The sequence below is a fragment of the Daucus carota genome, chromosome 2 (genome assembly GCF_001625215.2).
Source record: "Daucus carota subsp. sativus chromosome 2, DH1 v3.0, whole genome shotgun sequence".
Taxonomy (NCBI): Eukaryota; Viridiplantae; Streptophyta; class Magnoliopsida; order Apiales; family Apiaceae; genus Daucus; species Daucus carota.
Window position 1 is genome coordinate 13,698,727 of NC_030382.2, and position 23,152 is coordinate 13,721,878.

The 23,152-nt window shown below is 33.4% G+C and overlaps 1 long non-coding RNA gene across 1 annotated transcript; it reads left to right on the plus strand.

Moving 5' to 3' along the window:
- The first annotated feature begins 214 nt into the window (after positions 1-214).
- LOC135150092 (uncharacterized) lies at positions 215-1,188 on the plus strand. Its single transcript, XR_010288398.1, has 2 exons — positions 215-305; positions 993-1,188. It is a non-coding gene; the product is annotated as an uncharacterized LOC135150092 (long non-coding RNA).
- Positions 1,189-23,152: the final 21,964 nt, after the last annotated feature.

The window sequence follows — 23,152 nt, forward strand, 5'->3', positions numbered from 1 at the left end:
TTATTTGTTTATATATTATTTATAACTAGTTGTAGTAACCAGGTTCTAGTATTGGCTTCATTGTTATTGTTTTACTTTATTTTTTTTATGCAATATGTCGCTCCTGGAATAATAGTTGGAAGACACCTAAATTATTTTGGTTAGTTGTATTTTACGTGATATATATATATACTATTTATAATGACAAGATTGAACTTGGAAATGCATAAAAACTGATATGTTTGAATTAATTTAAATTGATTATAGATTCATAAGGAGGAGTAGCTTCAGTTTTGATCACAACTAAATTAGTGTTGTTATATCAGGTACGGATTCTATTCTTTTCTCTCTTTTACTTAAATAATAAATATTTATGATATTTATTATTTTGACATTCTTAAAATCTCTTTTGTTATTGCACATCACTCTTTTCACTTGGCCTTCATATATTTGAATTATTGTTGCCTAGACTCCTATTGTTTCCTTTCGTTTTATGATTGTACCACTGTATATATTTTGTTCATTGAGTCGGCAACTTTTGTAATTGTTTGGGCTCTTAAACTTATCCGTGTGGGTAAATCACGGACAATGTTCACATGGAGTTCGTAGTAAAGGTGAACTAGACACCAACTCGTATCGGTGATTTAAGCATACGAGCACGTTTCTGGGGTATGAGACGTGAGAAGATCATGATCGTTATTGTTTTGTGGAATGTTTCATACATTCTTTATTTCTTCTTGTGGATAACCGAAGAAGAAATCATTGTTCTGTATTTGCTCGGTGATTGGAGTTGAGCAAGTACAGTTTTGTGTAAGAGACCCGTATTGTGTCATTTATTCATCATTGAGTCTTATTTATAGTTCATTGTTTATCTCGATTATTGTGACTTGAGGTACTTATTTGTACCAATTTATTGTAATCATTGTTTCGAGATTATTGATACTCTTTGCACCTACACTATTTTTATATTCGTACTGGGCATTGGCTCACTCTCGTTTGCTTTCTTTCCGCAGGTAATCAGGGGTAGCGGGGATCGTGATGAGTGACACCCACCTTTAGTTGCTTTCGTTGTTAGGGGCTATAATAAGACTTTAGAGCTTATATTTCTATTGATTTCAGACTTTGTTGGATTTATTATCATGGAGTTTCAGACTTTATTATCCATATTGACATTTTGGTTGTTAAATTATTATATTATTTCTGAATGAATTTAGAATTATTTAATCGTTTAGCCCCATTGTAAAAGTGGGGTGTTACACATCTAGTTGGCATATTTAAAAAATATGTAAAATTTGAATCACTTCAACCATTCACCCAGTATCAAAAAAATATAAAAAATCATATTTGATGAGTTATATTTGTTGAAGCAATGTATCTTTTAGGTATGATTTTACCTAATCACAATTATACATAACCCCCTCATTTTTTCATTGTTAGCAAAATTTTTACATTCTGAGGATAACTCTCGATTATAACTAATAATTTTACAAATCTCCCTTGGAGATGCTCTTTAATACCTATAACACTTTCCACGGTCCGAACATCATCTTGCACGTCTTCAATGATATGTTGCCTCACTTGCTCATCCTCCCTCTCAAGTCTGATGAGTGTAAGAATATCCCGCAGCGTAGGTTTTACCAGAGAACTCATTGCAAATACTAGACATGACAGGGCTGAAGAGATATCTAAAGTCAAAATGACAATTCTCAGCATATATCAAAAAGAAATATAAGGTGATGTAGAGGAAGAAATGCAAGCATTACTATTAATTATTGGTTATTTAATTTGAAAACATATATATAAAGATCAATAGCTGTAATTAAATCATCTAGTTTTAGTTTTAGGTAATTTGATAATAATGAAGAATCTTTATATCTCCATATGACGACAGTAGAGCAATATAGCATGCCTTTGTCTGAATTGAATTAATCCAAGGTGGCTAGTCGATGATACAATCATATGGATATACACATGATAATCTAGCAGATCCAAGAGAGATCTTAGTTAGACAGAATTTCATTTATGGGATGCGTGCGATGCGACATGCGGGAAGAAAAAAAATGTATATTCAGTTAGACTTAACAAAATTACCAGGCCACCAATAATTAAGGAGAACCAACTGAAGAGATGGGGCATAGAAGGAGACTGATGGTATCGTCATAGTCAAACTCTGGAGTTGGTCAAACTCTAACGTCGTTGTTCGAGTATTCCTTGTGCTGCCAATTGGAGTGAGTAATTAATTGAGTGAGATCCTCCATACAAATAATTCGGATATGTATAATAAAGTAATTCGTCGTCTCGATAATTCTTTCACATTCACAATTTTCACCACAAATGTTTAACTTCCATCAACTAAATAAGAATAAAAGTATAGTATCTTAAAAAGAGTCATTACGCCTCAATCTTTGACGGAGCACTTTCTTCATTATTTAACTACAAGTATCATTCCATAAATTGATCAGTCTATCGGGATTGCCACATGCACAAAATCATCTCGATCCCATGTTTTTTTCCCTCAACTTCCACAAAATTTGGAGTATAAAACTAACACGCATTCCACAAGTCTTCTGATAATTAGTAAATCTAAAGAAGTCATTTGTCCATGATTCTCTTGTTTTAAAATGTTTGTTAAACTGTAACAGCTACACATTGTCAACAATATTAATCGTGTTTAAACAGTGGTTCTTCATTTGGTTTAATGTATCATGCAAGTATAATTTTCTGTTTCCACTAATGTTCGGTCATTGAATTTTATGCACTAACATAAATACGTGGATTCAATAAATACTATTAATTATAATTGCATAACTAATTTCTGAGCTGAAATTCCAAGTTTGGTGTGATTGTGACTGTGATGATGAAGCTTGGTTCACCTGTGGGCGACTCCGGTTGTTTCCTGGCATGTTTGTGAATTTTGATCGTCTCGCTGGTGACAATCGATCTTGTCTAATTAATGCAGCGGAAAGGGTAGCCTGGTTATAATAATTTGATGCAAGCATATTGTGTGTAGCTCAAAATGCATCTGCCATCTTTGTCAGATGGTTGTTGGTAACCGCCCTTGCAGTATTAACAGGCTGCTCAAAAGGATCCTCAACCTAGAAATTAAAATTTAAAAAAAAGTTGAATTCAGGGGAAGAAATGCCTTTATTAAAGCTTTAAGCCATTAAGGATTCCATTAATAAGAAACATGTTGGCAAAGAGAGAGGGATTACATACATAGAGTCTAAATGTCTAGAGAAAGAGAATGACATACACATAAGAGTGCAAATGTCAGAAAGAGAGAAAGGTTAGGAATCACATACATAGAGTGCAAACATCTCGTACTGTCTAGAGTAAGGGTCGAACCTCGATGGCTGACTTCAAAATTGATATCAAATATTAGTTTACAAGTTAAACTAATATTACAAGTTAAACTATATTAAACAAAGAGTTTACAAGTTGCAAAAATATTAGTTCCAAAAACTACATATATGTTCCTCAAATTTGGTTCCACAAATTAGAGACCCTCTTTGACCAAAAATTAATGATAGTAAAATGAAATAATGACTCTTGCGTTAATCAAATATATTATCTTTAACATAGCTGCAAATTACATCTTATTGCTACAGTAACAGTTTAGTGAGCCAAAAACTTACATGTACCTGATAACTTGCTATATCTTGTGTCAAATCTATATCTTGTGTCAAAGCTTTAATCTCATCATCAGTTCTCTCTGATGAGGCAGAAACAGATGTACTGTCTGTTGGTTTTAAATACAGGATTGTAGTATAATTTAAGTACAAAATATAGGATAGAACATAACAAGGAATAGTAAACCTATTTTTCTGGGAATATTTGTTGTTCTGATATATATTAAAAGAGATTACAAGCTTCTCCATTTATAGTAGGAGAGTTCAGATCATCAAACAGTTACAAACTTTTCAGTTCCATGGATCACACTTAATATGAGACTTTACATATTTCTCTACAAATATATTTTCAGGTTCTATGTACGTGTGTTCTGCCTTCCAGAATAAAATTCAGAATACAAAGAGTTAAGTTTATCCAACATTGTCTACACGTAAAAAGTCAGCGTTAACCATACTTCTATAAAATTCTGGAAGTTCGCCCACCCATGCAGCACCGTCACCTTGTTTCAAGATATTTCCAGGCCAGCCCGACTGTGGCTAAAATGATAATAATGAAGAATCTTTATATCTCCATATATATGACGGCAGTAGATCAATATAGCATGCTTTTGTCTAAATTGAACCAATCAAGGTGGCCAGTCGATGATACAATCATATGGAAATACACACATGATAATCTAGCAGATCCAAGACAAATCTTGGTTACACAATTCTTTCATTTGTGGGATGTGTGCGATGTGACGTGCGGGAAGAAAAAAATGTATATTCATTTGGGATTAAATAAAAAAGAGGACTTACGAGAATTATTAGGCCCCCCCTAATTCAAGAGAACTAACTGAAGAGACGGGGCATAGAAGGAGACTGATGGTATCAAAGTAGTCAAAACTCTGGAGTTGGTCAAACTCCAACGTCATTGTTCGAGTACTTCTTGTGCTCCCAATTGGGGTAAGTAATTAATCGAGATCCTCCACACAAATAATTTAGATTGGTATTATTAACTAATTCTTTCACATTTAGTCACACAATTTTCGGCAATAAATGTTTAAGAGACATCAAAATAAGAAGAAAATTATATTACCTTAAAAAGAGTCATTACGCCTCAATCTTTGACGGAGCATTTTCTTCATTATTTAACTACAAGTAGTATTCAATGAATTGATCAGTCTAGCTGGATTGCCACATTCACATAATTGTCTCGATCATGTGTTTTTTTTTCTGAACTTCCACCAAATTTGGAGTACAAAACTAACATTAGCAACTTTAACTCGTCTACCTTTCCAAAATGGATTAATTTGCAATTTGATCTTAAGGCAATTGAGACACAAAAATTTTCCAGATTATAATCATCTGATGAGGATAATGTGTACAGTAAAACCTAACAAGCAGAACTATAGTTTAAATTTCATTTAACACACTCACTATACTGTAAGCTAATGTACCGGCATTACTGACGGCATTCACCAATTCCATTGATCCAGAACAGCAACTTGGCCTTCAACTGACCTCGCGAATAATTAATATAGATATCACAAGTGATCCTTTGAAGGCTGTGCTCCAACTTCAAGAAGGGTACTCTGGCATTACTGAAAAATCTGAGCTTCCGCCATGTACCTCCAAACACTCCTTTTTAATACTTCAAAACAATGGTACACTTCTAAGAACAGTCAAACACAGAAACAATGATTACGCAACTGAGAGATTCCACCGTCTGAACAGCCAGGAAGAATACTCTGAGGAGCATGATCCACTTGACTGTAGCCTATAGGAACTCATCTGCAAGTCAAAAAGAACAATATTTGCTTATATCTAAAACCAAGAATTCAATGATGCGAAGATAGTATTATCATTTAATTGGTAATTGATTACCAGCTTATAGATGTCTAAAAGCTTCAAGAAGCTTCACAAATTGTGAAACTTTCAACTTTGTGACTCCGTTCCACCGTGCTGTTCTAGGGTCTCCCCTTTCTATGACATTTGGCTTTGACCTCAATTCCACAAGCCTCTCCCAAACCCACATTTGCACTAAATCATAGTGCCATATAGTGAACTTCAGACCAATTCCAGACTCTGATTCGACAGGCTTAACCATTCCATTACGTAACACCCTCATATCTCTATAAATACAAGCAAGAACAACAGGCGCAAGGGCAACCCTATTACCTCTAGACAAGTGAACAGCAACAGTATCTGAGTGCGAACAAAAACAAACTTAGACAGCCAAAATACAAATAGATGATGTAAATATTATGCGAGGGAGCTACTACTTGCTATAAACCACTTATACCTCTGAGATTTTCCACCTTCTGATCAGCCAGAAAGAATACTGTGAGGAGCATGGTCTAAATACCACTAGACAAGACTAAAGATATCTTCAAGTCAAGAAGAACATACTTTTCTTATATCTAAAAACAAGAATTGATGAATGATGGGCATATAGAATTGCAAGTATTATCATATAATTGATTATCAGCTTTTATATGTCTAGATTAAATCAATCTAAAGTGGCCAAGCATACAAAATAACAAGCACTATTCTGACATTCATAAGTTGTACATAAAACTCCGAGCCAGTAATCCATACCATGCTTCATCCCAATCTCTCAAACTAATTCGTCTCAATAGCAAGCACCATAGCACTGTCTAAGAGACGTCAATTAAATGATAAAAAGAAAAAATATTACCTTGAAAGGAGTCATTACACTTGGAATCTCGATATTTAATGGAGCACTTTCTTCATTATTTAAGAAACTTGTTAAAGTAAAACAACTACACAGGTGCAGAACCATTCATCTCCACCAAGTCTTCGACAAGATGCGCTAACGAAATTCGACTAAGGTCTAAGGCTGTGACAAAATGGTTGTGGTTCTTAACTAGGGTTTAGCATTTCTAGGGATTCAGGAAATTGACGTTTTTGCAGGGTGTGTCCATTCATTCGGGCTATTTAAAGGGATTTATATTCAGGGCATTGAGGTGTATTTAATTGATATCTTTAAGATTGTAGTATTATACTTTTGAGATATCTAATTATAGTTTAATTATTTTAAAATATCAAAATGATTTTTCATTCAAGTATAAAATTATGTTTTAGAATCATGTGATATTAAATTTAAATCGATTATAATCTATTAAAATTTCATGATATTCAAAAAGTGATAAATTTAATATTTCAATTTATAAAGTGATGCATTTTATGAAATTATTTAGTATATGTTATGTTCTTATAATTTTTTTTATAATTAATAAGATTTTGGAGCATTGTATGTAAACTCAAAACATATCTCGATTCTATAATATCTTATTTTTTCTCATAAAATAAAAAACATCTACAATTCATAAAAATCCAAATAAATACACCCTTTTTCTTTTAGAAAAAAGGGATTAATTCTATAAATATCATACAACATCTAAAAAAATAATCAAGTCCAACAAATATAAAACAGATCGTATCACCATTAATCAAGTCTTTATAGACACAATCCAGTAATATCGGTTTACCACAACCGGTTTCATGTCTTAATATGAAGTTTTATTTCAGCAGGGATCAAGGATGTAAAAAATAAACTAGCCAACCAGCGACATAATGGCCACTCCAAATATGTAAAATTTGAATCACTTCAACCATTCACCCATTATCAAAAAAAAATAAAAAATCATATTTGATGAGCTATATTGTTGAATCAATGTCTCTTTTATGTATAATTTTACCTAATCAATATTATACATAACCCCCACATTTCTTCACTGTTAGCAAATTTTTTGCATTATGAGCATAACTACAGATTATAACTAACAATTTTACAAATCTCCCTTGGAGATGCTTCTTAATACCTCTAACACTTTCCATGGTCCGAACAGCATCTCGCACGTGCTCATCCTCCCTCTCAAGTCTGATGAGTGAAAGAATATCCGCCAGTGTAGGTTTTACCAGAGAACTCATTTGCAAATACTAGACATGACAGGGCTGAAGAGATATCTAAAGTCAAAATGACAATTCTCAGCATATATCAAAAAGAAATATAAGGTGATGTTGAGGAAGAAATGCAAGCATTACTATTAATTATTGGTTATTTAATTTTGAAAACATATATATAAAGATCGATAGCTGTAATTAAATCATATAGTTTAAGTTTTAGGCAATTTGATAATAATGAAGAATCTTTATATCTCCATATGACGACAGTAGAGCAATATAGCATGCCTTTGTCTAAATTGAATTAATCCAAGGTGGCTAGTCGATGATACAATCATATGGATATACACATGATAATCTAGCAGATCCAAGAGAGATCTTAGTTAGACTTACAAAAATTACCAGGCCACCCATAATTAAGGAGAACCAACTTAAGAGATGGGGCATAGAAGGAGACTGATGGTATCGTCATAGTCAAACTCTTGAGTTGGTCAAACTCTTGAGTTGGTCAAACTCCAACGTCGTTGTTCGAGTATTCCTTGTGCTGCCAATTGGGGTGAGTAATTAATTAAGTGAGATCCTCCACACAAATAATTCGGATATGTATAATTAACTAATTCGTCGTCTCGATAATTCTTTCACATTCACAATTTTCAGCACAAATGTTTAACTTCCATCAACTAAATAAGAATAAAAGTATAGTACCTTAAAAAGAGTCATTACGCCTCAATCTTTGACGGAGCACTTTCTTCATTATTTAACTACAAGTATCATTCCATAAATTGATCAGTCTATCGGGATTGCCACATGCACAAAATCGTCTCGATCCCATGTTTTGTTCCCTCAACTTCCACAAAATTTGGAGTATAAAACTAACACGCATTCCACAAGTCTTCTGATAATTAGTAAATCTAAAGAAGTCATTTGTCCATGATTCTCTTGTTTTAAAGTGTTTGTTAAACTGTAACAGCTACACATTGTCAACAATATTAATCGTGTTTAAACAGTGCTTCTTCATTTGGTTTAATGTATCATGCAAGTATAATTTTCTGTATCCACTAATGTTCGGTCATTGAATTTTATGCACTAACATAAATACGTGGATTCAATAAATACTATTAATTATAATTGCATAACTAATTTCTGAGCTGAAATTCCAAGTTTGGTGTGATTGTGACTGTGATGATGAAGCTTGGTTCTCAAACTCCATTATCTGATCATGGTCCAATTCCTCAATCTCCAATGAAAATTCCTGAGGATGCCATTGTTCATGATACAGCTCCAGAGAACTACAGGTCTGATGTAGTTGAGGACACTGACAAAGTAGCTGTGGAAGCTTTACAATCTCTTGCTCAGACTGGTGAAGAGCCCATCAAGTCACAGTCTGAAGCTCAAGAAAAATCTGCTCAGGATAATGTGAAGGAAGTTGCTGATCCTGTTTCTGAAGATGAAAAAGCAAACTCTGATACTGAGGATGATGCCAGTTCAGATACTGACAAGGATGAAAATGCTGGAGTCCCTCTGACACAACAGAAATGGGAGTCTACTAGCCAGTTCAATGCCAGGCTACAAACTCTGAATACAGCCTCTGAGCCACTCCCAAGGGATCTTCAGGTTGATCCACCAAATGAAGTCTGGGATAAACTCTGGTTGAGCCACCAGCATTCCTTGGAAACACCTAAAGCTGAAGAGTTCTTATCTATGGCAGAGAAGAAAATTACAAACTCTGATGTTATGTCAAGCCTCAAGGGCACAATTCTATATTTGAAGACATTTCATCCTGCTCATGCCCAGACATCTAAATCTATAGATAGTCTAAGAACAGAGGTGGCAAGTATCAAGGAGACAAATGAACTGGAAAAGAAAAGGACCATCAATCCTATGAAAGAAAATGTACAGAAGCTGGTGACTGCAAATGAATCTCTTGACCAAAGGATGACCTTGATTGAATCAAATCAAGAAAAGATGTCAAATCAGCTTGAAGCTATCCAAACTTCACTTTCTCTAATCACATCCATTCTGATTCCTGATGAGGATGATGTCAAAAAGGGGGAGAGAGTAGCTCAAGTCAAATGCAAGTCTACTACTCAACCTCTGAAAAGGAAGAAAAAGGATGATGATGATGATGCTGATGATTTTACAAAGCACAAAAGATTTCAAGCAGGGACTGGTGGAAGAGTTTCAAACTCTGACAGTCAGAAACAATCTAAGCAAAGCACAAAATCTGGTCCAACTCACAACATCACATCTGGATCTAAGCAAAGACCAGTGACTGGATCAGACAAACCCATGACTGATGAAGAGCTTGCTAGATTAATTTTTGAACAAGAAAATCCAGAAGCAAATTTGGATTTGGAGTTGATTGCTGCAGAAGAAGAAGAACTAAAGAAAGAACATGCTGAAGCAATAAAGTCAGGAAAAATCCAAAAGCCTGCAAAATCAACTGCCAGACCAAAAGAAAAAGGGATACTGATCAAGGAAGCTACTGTTGCTGATCAGAGTTTACCAATCAAGAAGGTATACTCCAAAGATGAATACACCTCCAAGGGTAAAAGCAAAGTAGATGAAAATCTGGAGAAAGGCTGGGAAAAGAAGAAGTCTACAACCTCTGACAAGGATCAAGTTGTGAAGGAAAAGAAAACAGAAGTTGCAATCTCTGACAAAGCTCATGTTGCAGAACCTCAAAAAGAAAGATTGACCTCTGACACAGCTCAAGTCAATAAGGAAGCAAAGAAAGACACAGTCTCTGACAAAGCTCAAGCTGTGTTCAAACCAACAACTACTCCACTGGCTGGATTTGCAAAGCCTACTCTGATGACTGAAATAAGTTTTGAAAAAGGTTCAATTAAACCATTTTCTCATCAAAAGGCAGGAAGAGATAAAGGAGGGCTGGGATCCAAGTATGAAAAATTTGATCAGAGTATAGGATCAAGACCAGATGACCCCTCATCTCTCTGTGCTCCCAAGACTGGAGTATTGCAAGACAAAATGGACAAACTTGATTCAGTCCAGTTGGTAAAGAATGACAGAGGAGATAATATCCTTATCTACTTCATGTCTGATGGAACAGTGTTTAGAGTACTTGAAGCAGATCTATATGCTAAACACTGGGAAGAATTGAGATATGTATCATACATATTTCAAGTGAAGAACAAGTCAGGACAACACATCTCCAACCTGCTAAAAGATCAAATCAGAAGAAAGATGGGGATTACAGGAAACAAAAATGCTGGACCTTTCATTCCTAAATACCTCAATCATAAAGGACAGCTGGTGGAGATGAAGAAAAATTCAGCAAAGATTGAAACAATAGGTGGAATCAGAACTCTTGCATTTAATGAAGAGTCTGATAAAGCTTACAATATCAGGCTGGATAGGGACTTGAAGAAGAACAAGATTTATGATCTCAGAGCTGCAATTTATCAAACTGGAGTTTCAGATCCAGAATTGAGAGAGATCAAGAGACAAATGATTACAGTGCTTGAAGATGCTGAAAAAGAACTTCTCAGAGAGTATCTAAAGACAGCAAATGGTGTCTATGCAGCTAAGGAGTAAAGTATCTGTAAGTTTTAAAAGTTTTCTGTTATATGGTTAAACTCTGTTGCATTTGACTTAAATGTTTTGACATCATCAATTATCTGTTAACTTGCACATAACTTATTTATGCACAAGTTGGGGGAGATTGTTAGATATAATTGATGATTACTAATGTTCTTAAGGTTTGTTTTAGAACAGGAATCATCAGAGTTTAAGCTAGAAGCTGATCAGAGTTTAGCAAAGTCTGACAGAGTTTAATAAAGTCTGATCAGAGTTTACATAGTCAAGATCTATCAGAGTTTACACGTGGAAAGAGCTCAGAAGCGGATATACTTCAAGAAAGGATAGAAGCTGAGGAGTGATTTGCTGACTATGGAAACTGAACAGAAAACTGGAGCAATCTTTGATTGATAGATTTATTAGCTGATTTATAGGATATCAAATCAGAGATTGATTTTGTAACTGTGTCTATATAAACACAGATTAGGGTTACTCTATACGAGTTGAGTTATCAAGTATATTGTTAAGAACCCTAGCAGCTCTTGGTGATAGAATATAAATCACTGAGAGAGTTTTTGTAACCATCAAGTTTGTGAATATAAGAGTTTACTGCTTTCGATTTCTTATATTATCATACTGTATTACATATTGTGATCACTATATTATTATATATAGTGAATTAATAGGACCTAACAATATTTACTTAAGTAATTTTAAAATTAATTTAATTTAATTTAAGTAAAGTTGAATTATCTTATGATCAATCACAGGCAACCCCTAAAGATTTATATTAAATTTTATCCAAGATATTAACCACATACAAGTTAATCATTATTTAACTTATAACTTTTTGGTTTATAATATAATTAAATTCAAATCCTTTCATAATCCAATTATAACTCATCTAATTAGACTCCTTTTCATTATCTAATTAGAACTCATCTTCAAGTCTCAGAATTCCTCACATAAATAATTAACTAATTTATTTTCATCTCCATTAATTATATATTTTCGATATCAAAATATTATTTAATAATCATCAATCACCTTGGCATTTTTTATATTTGTATATGAATCATCAATATTTATTATTTTAATTTAAATTAATTTATACTTATATTAAACTTAACTAAAATTTAGTTAGAAGATTTAATTTTAAAATTCTTTTACTGATTCAATTACCATATAAATCTGATTTTGTGCGTAAAAACAATCACTCTTACTATTATTTTTTGTGTTTTTACCAATTTCATCAGTGGTGTTAAATTACCAAAACAATACAAACAACCACCATACAATATCAAATACAATCAGTGCTGCAACCTGTTACAAATTTTTAGTTCGATTAAGATGGTTTTGTCTTCCAAATCTCCCTTGTTTGACTATGAGGAGGCTGCACCGGTCTGTTCATATTTTCATTGTTGGAAAGTTCATATTTTCATTGTTGGAACGTTCATATTTTCTTGAAATTCCGAGTTTGGTGTGATTGTGACTGTGATGATGAAGCTTGGTTCACCTGTGGGCGACTCCGTTGTTTCCTGGCATGTTTGTGAATTTTGATCGTCTCGCTGGTGACAATCGATCTTGTCTAATTAGTTCAACGGAAAGGGTAGCCTGGTTATAATAATTTGATGCAAGCATATTGTGTGTAGCTCAAAATGCATCTGCCATCTTTGTCAGATGGTTGTTGGTAACCGCCCTTGCAGTATTAATAGGATGCTCAAAAGGATCCTCAACCTGGAAATTAAAATTTAAAAAAAAGTTGAATTCGGGGGAAGAAATGCCTTTATTAAAGCTTTAAGCCATTAAGTATTCCATTATTAGGAAACATGTTGGCAGAGAGAGAGAGGGATTACATACATAGAGTCTAAATGTCTAGAGAAAGAGAATTACATACACATAAGAGTGCAAATGTCAGAAAAAGAGAAAGGTTAGGAATCACATACATAGAGTGCAAACATCTTGTATTGTCCAGAGTAAGGGTTGAACCTCGATGGCTGACTTCAACATTGATATCAAATATTAGTTTACAAGTTAAACTAATATTACAAGTTAAACTGTTCTAAACAAAGAGTTTACAAGTTGCAAAAATATTAGTTCCACAAACTACATCTTCCTCAAATTTGGTTCCACAAATTAGAGACCCTCTTTGACCAAAAATTAATGATAGTAAAATGAAATAATGACTCTCGCATTAATCAAATATATTATCTTTAACATAGCTGCAAATTACATCTTATTGCTAGAGTAGCAATTCAGTGAGCCAAAAATTTACATGTACCTGATAACTTGCTATATCTTGTGTCAAAGCTTTAATCTCATCATCAATTCTCTCTGATGAGGCAGAAACAGATGTATTGTCTACACGTAAAAAATCAGCTTTAACCATACTTCTATAAAATTCTCGAAGTTCGCCAACCCAAGTCACTTTGTTTCATGATATCCCCATGCCAGCCCGACAGCGGCTCAAATGATAATAATGAAGAATCTTTATATCTCCATATGACGGCAGTAGAGCAATATAGCATGCCTTTGTCTAAATTGAACCAATCAAGGTGGCCAGTCGATGATACAATCATATGGAAATACACACATGATAATCTAGCAGATCCAAGACAAATCTTGGTTACACGATTCTTTCATTTGTGGGATGTGTGCGATGCGACGTGCAGGAAGAAAAAAAATGTATATTCATTTTGGATTAAATAAAAAAAAAGACTTACCGGAATTATTAGGCCACCCCTGATTCAAGAGAACCAACTGAAGAGACGGGGCATAGGAGACTGATGGTATCAAAGTAGTCAAAACTCTGGAGTTGGTCAAACTCCAACGTCATTGTTCGAGTATTCCTTGTGCTGCCAATTGGGGTAAGTAATTAATCAAGATCCTCCACACAAATAATTTAGATTGGTATTATTAACTAATTCTTTCACATTTAGTCACACAGTTTTCGACAATAAATGTTTAAGAGACACCAAAATAAGAAGAAAATTATATTACCTTAAAAACAGTCATTACGCCTCAATCTTTGACGGAGCATTTTCTTCATTATTTAACTATTTTCTGAACTTCCACCAAATTTGGAGTACAAAACTAAAATTAGCAACTTTAACTCGTCTACATTTCCAAAATGGATTAATTTGCAATTTGACCTTAAAGCAATTGAGACACAAAAATTTTCCAGATTATAATCATCTGATGAGGATAATGTGTACAGTAAAACCTAACAAGTAGAACTATAGTTTAAATTTCATTTAACACACTCACTATACTGTAAGCTAATGTACCGGCATTACTGAAAGCGTTCACCAATTCCATTGATCCAGAACAGCAACTTGGCCTTCAACTGACCTCGCGAATAATTAATATAGATATCACAAGTGATCCTTTGAAGGCTGTGCTCCAACTTCAAGAAGGGTACTCTGGCATTACTGAAAAATCTGAGCTTCCACCATCTACCTCCAAACACTCCTTTTTAATACTTCAAAACACAGGTACACTTTTAAGAACAGTCAAACACAGAAACAATGATTATGCAACTGAGATTTTCCACCGTCTGAACATTCAGGAAGAATACTCTGAGGAGCATGATCCACTTGACTGTAGCCTATAGGAACTCATCTGCAAGTACCAAAATGGTCTAAATAAGACTAAAGATATCATAAAGTCAAAAAGAACATTATTTGCTTATATCGAAAACCAAGAATTGAATTATGCGAAGATAGGATTGCAAGTATTATCATATAATTGGTAATTGATTTCCAGCTTATAGATGTCTAAAAGCTTCAAGAAGCTTCACAAATTGTGAAACTTTCAACTTTGTGACTCCGTTCCACCGTGCTGTTCTAGGGTCTCCCCTTTCTATGACATTTCGCTTTGACCTCAATTCCTCAAACCTCTCCCAAACCCACATTTGCACTAAATCGTAGTGCCATATAGTGAACTTCAGACCAATTCCAGACCCATTCGACAGGCTTAACCATTCTATTATGTAAAGTATAGTACCTTAAATAGAGTCATTATGCCTCAATCTTTGACGGAGCACTTTCTTCATTATTTAACTACAAGTATCATTCCATAAATTGATCAGTCTATCGGGATTGCCACATGCACAAAATCGTCTCGATCCCATGATTTTTTCCCTGAAATTCCACCAAATTTGGAGTATAAAACTAACACGCATTCCACAAGTCTTCTGATAATTAGTAAATCTAAAGAAGGAAGAAGTCATTTGTCCATGATTCTCATGTTTTAAAGTGTTAACAAGCTTTCCTATTTGTTAAACTGTAACAGCTACACATTGTCAACAATATTAATCGTATTTAAACAGTGGTTCTTCGTTTGGTTTAATGTATCATGCAAGTATAATTTTCTGTATCCACTAACGTCCGGTCATTGATTTTTATGCACTAACATAAATATGTGGATTCAATAAATACTACTAATTATAATTGCGTAACTAATTTCTGAGCTGATATTAATTAATCAGAATTTTTCCCTCAAAGAGAAACACAATTTCACTTAGGGTTCATGAAGAGCGGGAAAGTTGACCTAATCTATGTTGTTCATGAAACATAGTGTTACACAAATGATAAAGAATTTAATTTTATTAATTTCTAAATTACATACTCATATTTCATAATACCATCATTCAATATTTAAATATGAAGTTTAAATTAATTAAGTGCAATTTCAAAGGAGAGAAAGATTAAACAATTCTGAATTGCTTATGCTTCGAATCAAAATCATCAAAAGCATATGATCCAAAAATATATTGCTAAAACTATTGAGTGTTCACATATTCGCCCAAACCACTCACTCTTTGGCTTATCAAATTTCTGATGAAACAAGATATAAAGAAACTAATTTTTAAGACTTCATCAGTGGTCTTGGATGCCTACAAAAACTATACAAACAACCAACACAGAAAATGAATGTTTATTATTCCTTAAATTCTGAGTTTGAGACTGATCATGATGATGATGAAGATCGGTTTACCTGTGCACGCTACCGGTTTTTTGCACGTTTCATTCTTTCCAGTGACCATTTCGCAGATGGCAATCGATCTTGTCTAATTAGTGTAGAGGAGACGGTAGCCTGATTATGATAATTTGATGCAAGCATATCGTGTGCAGTTCGAAATGCATGTGCCATTCTTGTCAGATGGTTGTTGGCAACAACCATCCGTGTGTATATCGGCAGGGTACTCTCTCCCACCCCCCCCCCCCCCCCCCTGTGTATGAAGGTGTGGGGCGGGAAGGTGGGAGGGGGTGAAAAGTAAAGTTCAGTGGAAAAAATGTAGAAATACCTTTGCAAAGAATGAAATGTACATTCTATATAGTTAATATTAATTAGATCCTTATTCAACTATTATATAGTTCTAAACCGCACACACGAAACAATATCATGCAATCTTCAAGATATGCAAGAAGTTTGCATCATCACCGTACTATCTTGATGATCTATATACATCTTAACAAACTGTCTTCTACGATAATTCTCCTTTACTTATGTAGCAAATGAGAGATCAAACATTAGCCACTTTAACTCGTGTACCTCTCCATAATGGATTAATATGCAATTGGGTTAATGCTCTATTTCGTCACTGTACTGGACCAAAAAAATTTAGTTAGCCTACCGAGTCAAAAAAGTTTTCATTTAAATAATAAAGCATCTAAAAACTTACAATCACGAGATTAAGCTTAAAAAAGATTTCAGCGTCGTTAAATGGTCTTTGACTTTTTAGTGCATAAACGTTAAGGTGACGGAATTGCATATTTTTAACAGATTTCTACTCCCCAAAAATCCTTTGCCACCTTGAAAACCTCGTCATTCATCCTGCTGCCCTGGCAACGTATCTCCAGTGCCACGTGAGCGAGGCCTCTGCATATATTCTGTGTTTCTGGAGTCCTCAAATGATCCTGAACGATCTCCAGTGCCACGTGAGCGAGGCCGCTGCATAAATTCTGTGTTTCTGGAGTCTTCATTTGATCCTGAACGAGAAGGTGGTCTTTCGAAAATGGCATAACCCCTCCCTGATCCAGATCCCGGCCTTTCTATGGGTTTCTGAAAAAAACGAACTCAGTCATTTAGTTCACGGGAAATTTGCTCCAACTCTCTCTCTTTCTCAAGTAGCCTATCATGCATATTTTTTTGCTCCTGGCCAGATACTTGTTGAAAATCCCTGTTAACATTTGAAGTGGATTCTTTTTCAATTTCCTTCCTCAGATGGTGTATAATTTTAATTTTCAAATTCACTTCCATCTCTGTCTCAGACCTGTAACAGATTGTTCAAGTTAAAGACTATACATATATACTCAACTTAATTACCAAACTCAACAAAGCATCAAAACTAAAATATATACTCATCTGAAAATACCAAAACGGTCTGAATACCACCAGACAAGACTAAAGATATCTTAATGTGAAGAAGAACATTCTTTGCTTATATCTAAAAACAAGAATTGAATGATGCGCAGATAGAATTGAAAATATCATCATATAATTGATAATCAATCTAAAGTGGCCAAGCATACAAAAAGCCACGCTAACGGTAACATTCTTTGCTTATATCTAAAAACAAGAATTGAATGATGCGCAGATAGAATTGCAAATATCATCATATAATTGATAATCAGTCTAAAGTGGCCAAGCATAGAAAACAACCACGCTAACCGTACTATCCTGAGATTCATAAGTTGCACATAAAATGAAAAGCAGTCTCAAACCTCTCGGCACTAAATCACCATATCAATTTTGCTCAAGAAAAATTATCAACTAATTCTTAGTCTCGCTAGTAAGCACCATAGCACTATTTAAGAGACGTCAATTAAATGATAATAAAACATATTACGTTGAAAGGAGTCGTTACGCCTCGAATTTTGGTATTTAATGGAGCATTTTCTTCATTGTTTAAGAAGCTTTGTTAAAAGGAAACAATTAAACATGGATCAGGTGGAGAACCATTCACCTCCACCAAGTGTTCGACAAGAGATCTAACGAAAATTTGATAAGGGGGTGACAAAAGAGATACGGGAAATAGATAAACACGATTGTGGATCTTAACTAGGGTTTAGCATGTTTACGGGGTGTGTCAATTCAGATTAGATATTCAAAGGGGGGGTTTATTCACCATATTTATAGGTATTTAATTTACATTTTTAAGATTGTATTATTTTTCTTTTTCCGAAAAAATTGATTGTATTAATTAGATGGTATTTTCTCTTTTTTTTTGATGAAATATTTCTTAAAAAATCGACTATAATTTTAAGATATCTGATGGCATATTGACTAAAAATATGATATATTTAAAGCTTGTATTGATTTAATAATTTTTTATAAAGGAAGGTGTTTGATGATAGTAGCTATCAAACCTTCTAAAAATTAGTATAAGGCCCATGTCTCAATATTTTGACTTACAATTTTTATATCTGTAGGTTCTAACAAAATAATTGCAAAAATGTTACCTTCCACATATCCACACACAAGTACCAACACTTTTGAGACTTGGCATAAACTACATGTTTAGGAATAAATTTGATATCCAAAGACTTTTTATCTACTTCATATGCTTTAAATAATGGTATAGATTACCACTACAAAGTTGAAGTCATTCTATATCAAATTCGAAAGCTATGGACCAAATTTGCCTCGGAAATTGATTTTTCATGTTGATCCTAATTCTATATTGTGGTATAAAATATGGATAAATATGTTATCCAATTAGATGATGAACTTTCAAAGATCGAAGAGATCTCCCATCGATGAAATCTATATTTAGGTGCACTCTAAGGTACACTAAAATTTTTATAATTAATGTTGTCGGAATCACTAAACCTTATTAATTTATCGAGATTTTTGTTAATCGAGGTTATATATGTTCTTGTGAGTTGTCACTATTATGTTGTGATCAAAAATTTGTAATCCAAATATTAATTTATACTATATTATGAATTTATCGATTATTGATTACTTGAGATTTTATTGTACTTTGTTTATTTCACAAGTAATCATATTGAATCCGCGCAAAGTTTTTTGATCAAGTTTATAGCAACAATGACGCTTTTTAATAAAAGCATTAAACAATATATTTTATTTTCTTAGGAGGAATTATACAAATAAATTTGAATCAAGCAGGGCCAACCCTAGAGATTTGGGTGTTCTAGATGAATTTTTAAAATGACGTCCCTGTTTTTCAAGATCATAAAAGAAAAATTCACATACATTCAAATTATACAATGACATAATAAAAAAACATTGATTTAAGATTAACATATATTAACTCTATCAATTCAAATGCATATAAATCACAAGATTGGTGGTTCTTGAATTGAGGGGAGATTGTTGAGTGGGTGTCAACCCAAGTCCCACCTCGGAAATATAAAGAAGATTTGGGTTGAATATAATCAGCCAAAGAACTCCATTAATATGAGGCATTTTGGGAGGAGCCCGAAAGCAAATCCGTGCGGGCTTGGCCACGGCCCTGAGCGGACAATATCATACTAATGTGGAGTTAACGGGAATTGCGTCGCTCAACACATTTATACTAAATCGCACTGCCATATAGTGAACTCCAGGCTTATCCATTGCATTCTGTAACAAGGGGCGGAGTTAACGGGAATTGCGCGGCCCAACACATTTATACTAAATCGCAGTGCCATATAGTGAACTTCAGACCAATTCCAGACCCTAATTCGACAGGCTTATCCATTGCATTCTGTAACAAGGGGCGGACCTCGGCCCGGGCTGAGGTTGGCTTAACCATTGCATTATGTTCTTCATCTTTGTTTTATTATATTATCTAATGAAATCTCATTCCATTTATTCTAGTGAAACTAATTTTTAATGCAATGTCTTGAAAATAAGGCACATGTACAAGATGTCCAAGTGTTGTGAGACATCACTAAGATAATATTACTGAAATATCCAATTTTTTCAATATCTCAAATTTGACATCATTTGAGGATATTGTTCGACTTGCATGGGGGCTACTAATCTTAGCACTCATTTACAATGGTACTTAGAAAACTAACAAAAAAACATTGGGATGTCAGGACATCATTTTGTTGGGCGACTTATTAAATTTTACAACGTTGGTAAAAAACAATTGGTCCAGCATGACAGTTTTACAAAACCGGGGCCATCCCTGGCAACACCATCATCAATACTTTTATACTATATTATTAACACTGAAACATTAAAAATTTGATCGGTCGGTACTTGAGCCGAATTATGGGCCTTCTTATATAATTAATTATTCTTTTTAACTAAAGCTATTATCTTTTATATAAGTGAATATCCTTTTCAAAAATCCAGTTAGTATAATCGATTTGTATTTCAATTAAATTTGAGAAATAAACAATAAAATTACAAAAATTATAAATCACCCGTGCGTGACACGGGTAATAAATTAGTATCTCTAAAAATACATGCAAGAACAACGGGCACAAGAGCAACCCTATTACCTCTAGACAAATGAACAGCAACATTATAAAATCCTCACCTAGACAGCCAAAATACAAGAAATGCTTCATGCTCTACATCCTTACCACTATTCATAAAATACTCCATCCACATACAAGGAGTAACAGATCCACATACAGGGATGAATTTTTTGGACTTCGTGATGGTTTTTGTGAGATTGTGTATTGTATTTTAAGATATTTGATATCACACCGAAATCCATGAGAGTTTGAAACATTGTGCTTAAATCCTAAAAACTCTCATCAACTTTGCGATATTTTATAAAAAAATCGGATAAAATCAAAATCAGATACTATCAATTAATATTCGTAAACTATAATAAAATATATTAAAATCAGAGTTGAAGAATGAACATTATTGTTCTAAAATATTGGGGTGACCTTTGATTGGTCCCAAAATAATTCAACTTTTGTGATTGATTAATCATTTATTATAATACCCGAGTCTATTATAATATGCATTTTTGTTTCCCGTCATAACTAGCAGCTAACCATCTCCAACAAGTGTTGCTAAAATAGTTTCCAAGAGCAAGTCCAATGGTTACCTAAATGAGCTCCTAAACTCATATTTATGTGATGTACCAAAAAAAGGTACTCCAACACTATCCTAGTGATAACCTAAATCACCGGCACATCCTCAAATTAATCTTCTAGACATTAACTATTTTTAGGTAACCTCTAGCCATTACCTATCCACTGTTTATGAATAAAAAAATTCATCTTCCTCCTTTCTTTATCTTTTCCCTCCTTTTCTCCCTTCTCTTTCTCAAATTTGTTATTAAAATAATAATAGGAGAACACATATAAGGATTGCTATTGGAGTTGACACTCAAAGTAAATTACCTAAATCACTAAGACTCACTAGCTAGGTTCATTCTTTTATATTATTAATAGATAATGAGATAGGTAACCTATTGGACTTGTTCTAAGTCTTGCCAACTCACTGTATGTATTAGTGTTTTATTTTATCTCTCCTCCATATCACTTTTGAAATCTCTTTGTAAAATACACTCCAATAGTTGGCAACGATAAAAGGTCCCCTAAATAAATATTGTATACCTATTTCAAATACATAAATGGTTAAGGTTAAATATAGTTTTTGGATAATAGTTTGTTTTTAGCTAAACAAGATAGTTGCCAACTTTGAGTAGACTCATTGACAATCATGGAGCTCTAATAGGTTGGCAACTAAAAATACCAAGCCACGTAGACATTGGCAATCTTTTGCAAAATCCTTGGTTACTCTAAAAAAAAGGAATTATTTTAGAACTAATTAGGGGCCATTCCTAAATTTAGGAATTATTTTAGAACAAATTTGGAGCCAGTCCTAAATTTTAGATCAGCCAGAGTCGAACTCGGGTGTCCGGAGACAATAGAGGCCACACCCGGGCTATCCAATTGTGCTCAATTTTAAAATTAATTTAATTTAATTTAATTTAAGTAAAGTTGAATTATCTTATGACCAATCACAGGCAACCCTTAAATATTTGGGCTTTTTTTATTAATAATCACATTTTCAATCTTATTTCCAAAAATACTACCTTATATATCCAATCTTATTTTCAAAAATACTACCTTCTCTAAAATATTTTCAAAAATATATTACCTTCTCTAAATATTTTTGAAAATATTTTAGAGATTTGAAAATAAGATTGGATAAGGTAGTATTTTTGAAAATAAGATTGAAAAAACAATATACAAGATAATTCCCCTAAATATTTATATTAAATTTTATCAAGATATTAACCACATACAAGTTAATCATAATTTAACTTATAATTTTTTAGTTTATAATAGTATAATTTAATCAAACTCCTTTCATGATCCAATTATAACTCATCTAATCAGACTCCTTTTCATTATCTAATTAAAACTCATCTTCAAGTCTCAATCCCTCACATAAATAATTAACTAATTTATTTTCATCTCCATTAATTATATATTTTCGATATCAAAATATTATTTAATAATCATCAATCACCTTGGCATTTTTTATATTTGTATATGACTCATCAATATTTATTATTTTAATTTAAATTAATTTATACTTATATTAAACTTAACTAAAATTTAGTTAGAAGATTTAATTTAAAATTCTTTTACTGATTCAATTACCATATAAATCTGATTTTGCATATAAATCTGATTTTGTGCCTAAAAACAATCACTCTTACTATTATTTTTTGTGTTTTTACCAATTTCATCAGTGTTAAATTACCAAAACAATACAAAACACCACCACACACAATATGATATCAAATACAATCAGTGCTGCAACCTGTTACAAATTTTTAGTTCGATTAAGATGGTTTTGCCTTCCAAATCTCCCTTGTTTGACTATGAGGAGGCTGTCTTTTCATATTTTCATTGTTGGAACGTTCATATTTTCATTGTTGGAACTAAGCTTGGTTCCCCTGTGGGCGAATCCGGTTGTTTCCTGGCATGTTTGTGAATTTTGATCGTCTCGCTGGTGACAATCGATCTTGTCTAATTAGTGCAGCGGAAAGGGTAGCCTGGTTATAATAATTTGATGCAAGCATATTGTGTGTAGCTCAAAATGCATCTGCCATCTTTGTCAGATGGTTTTTGGTAACCGCCCTTGCAGTATTAACAGGA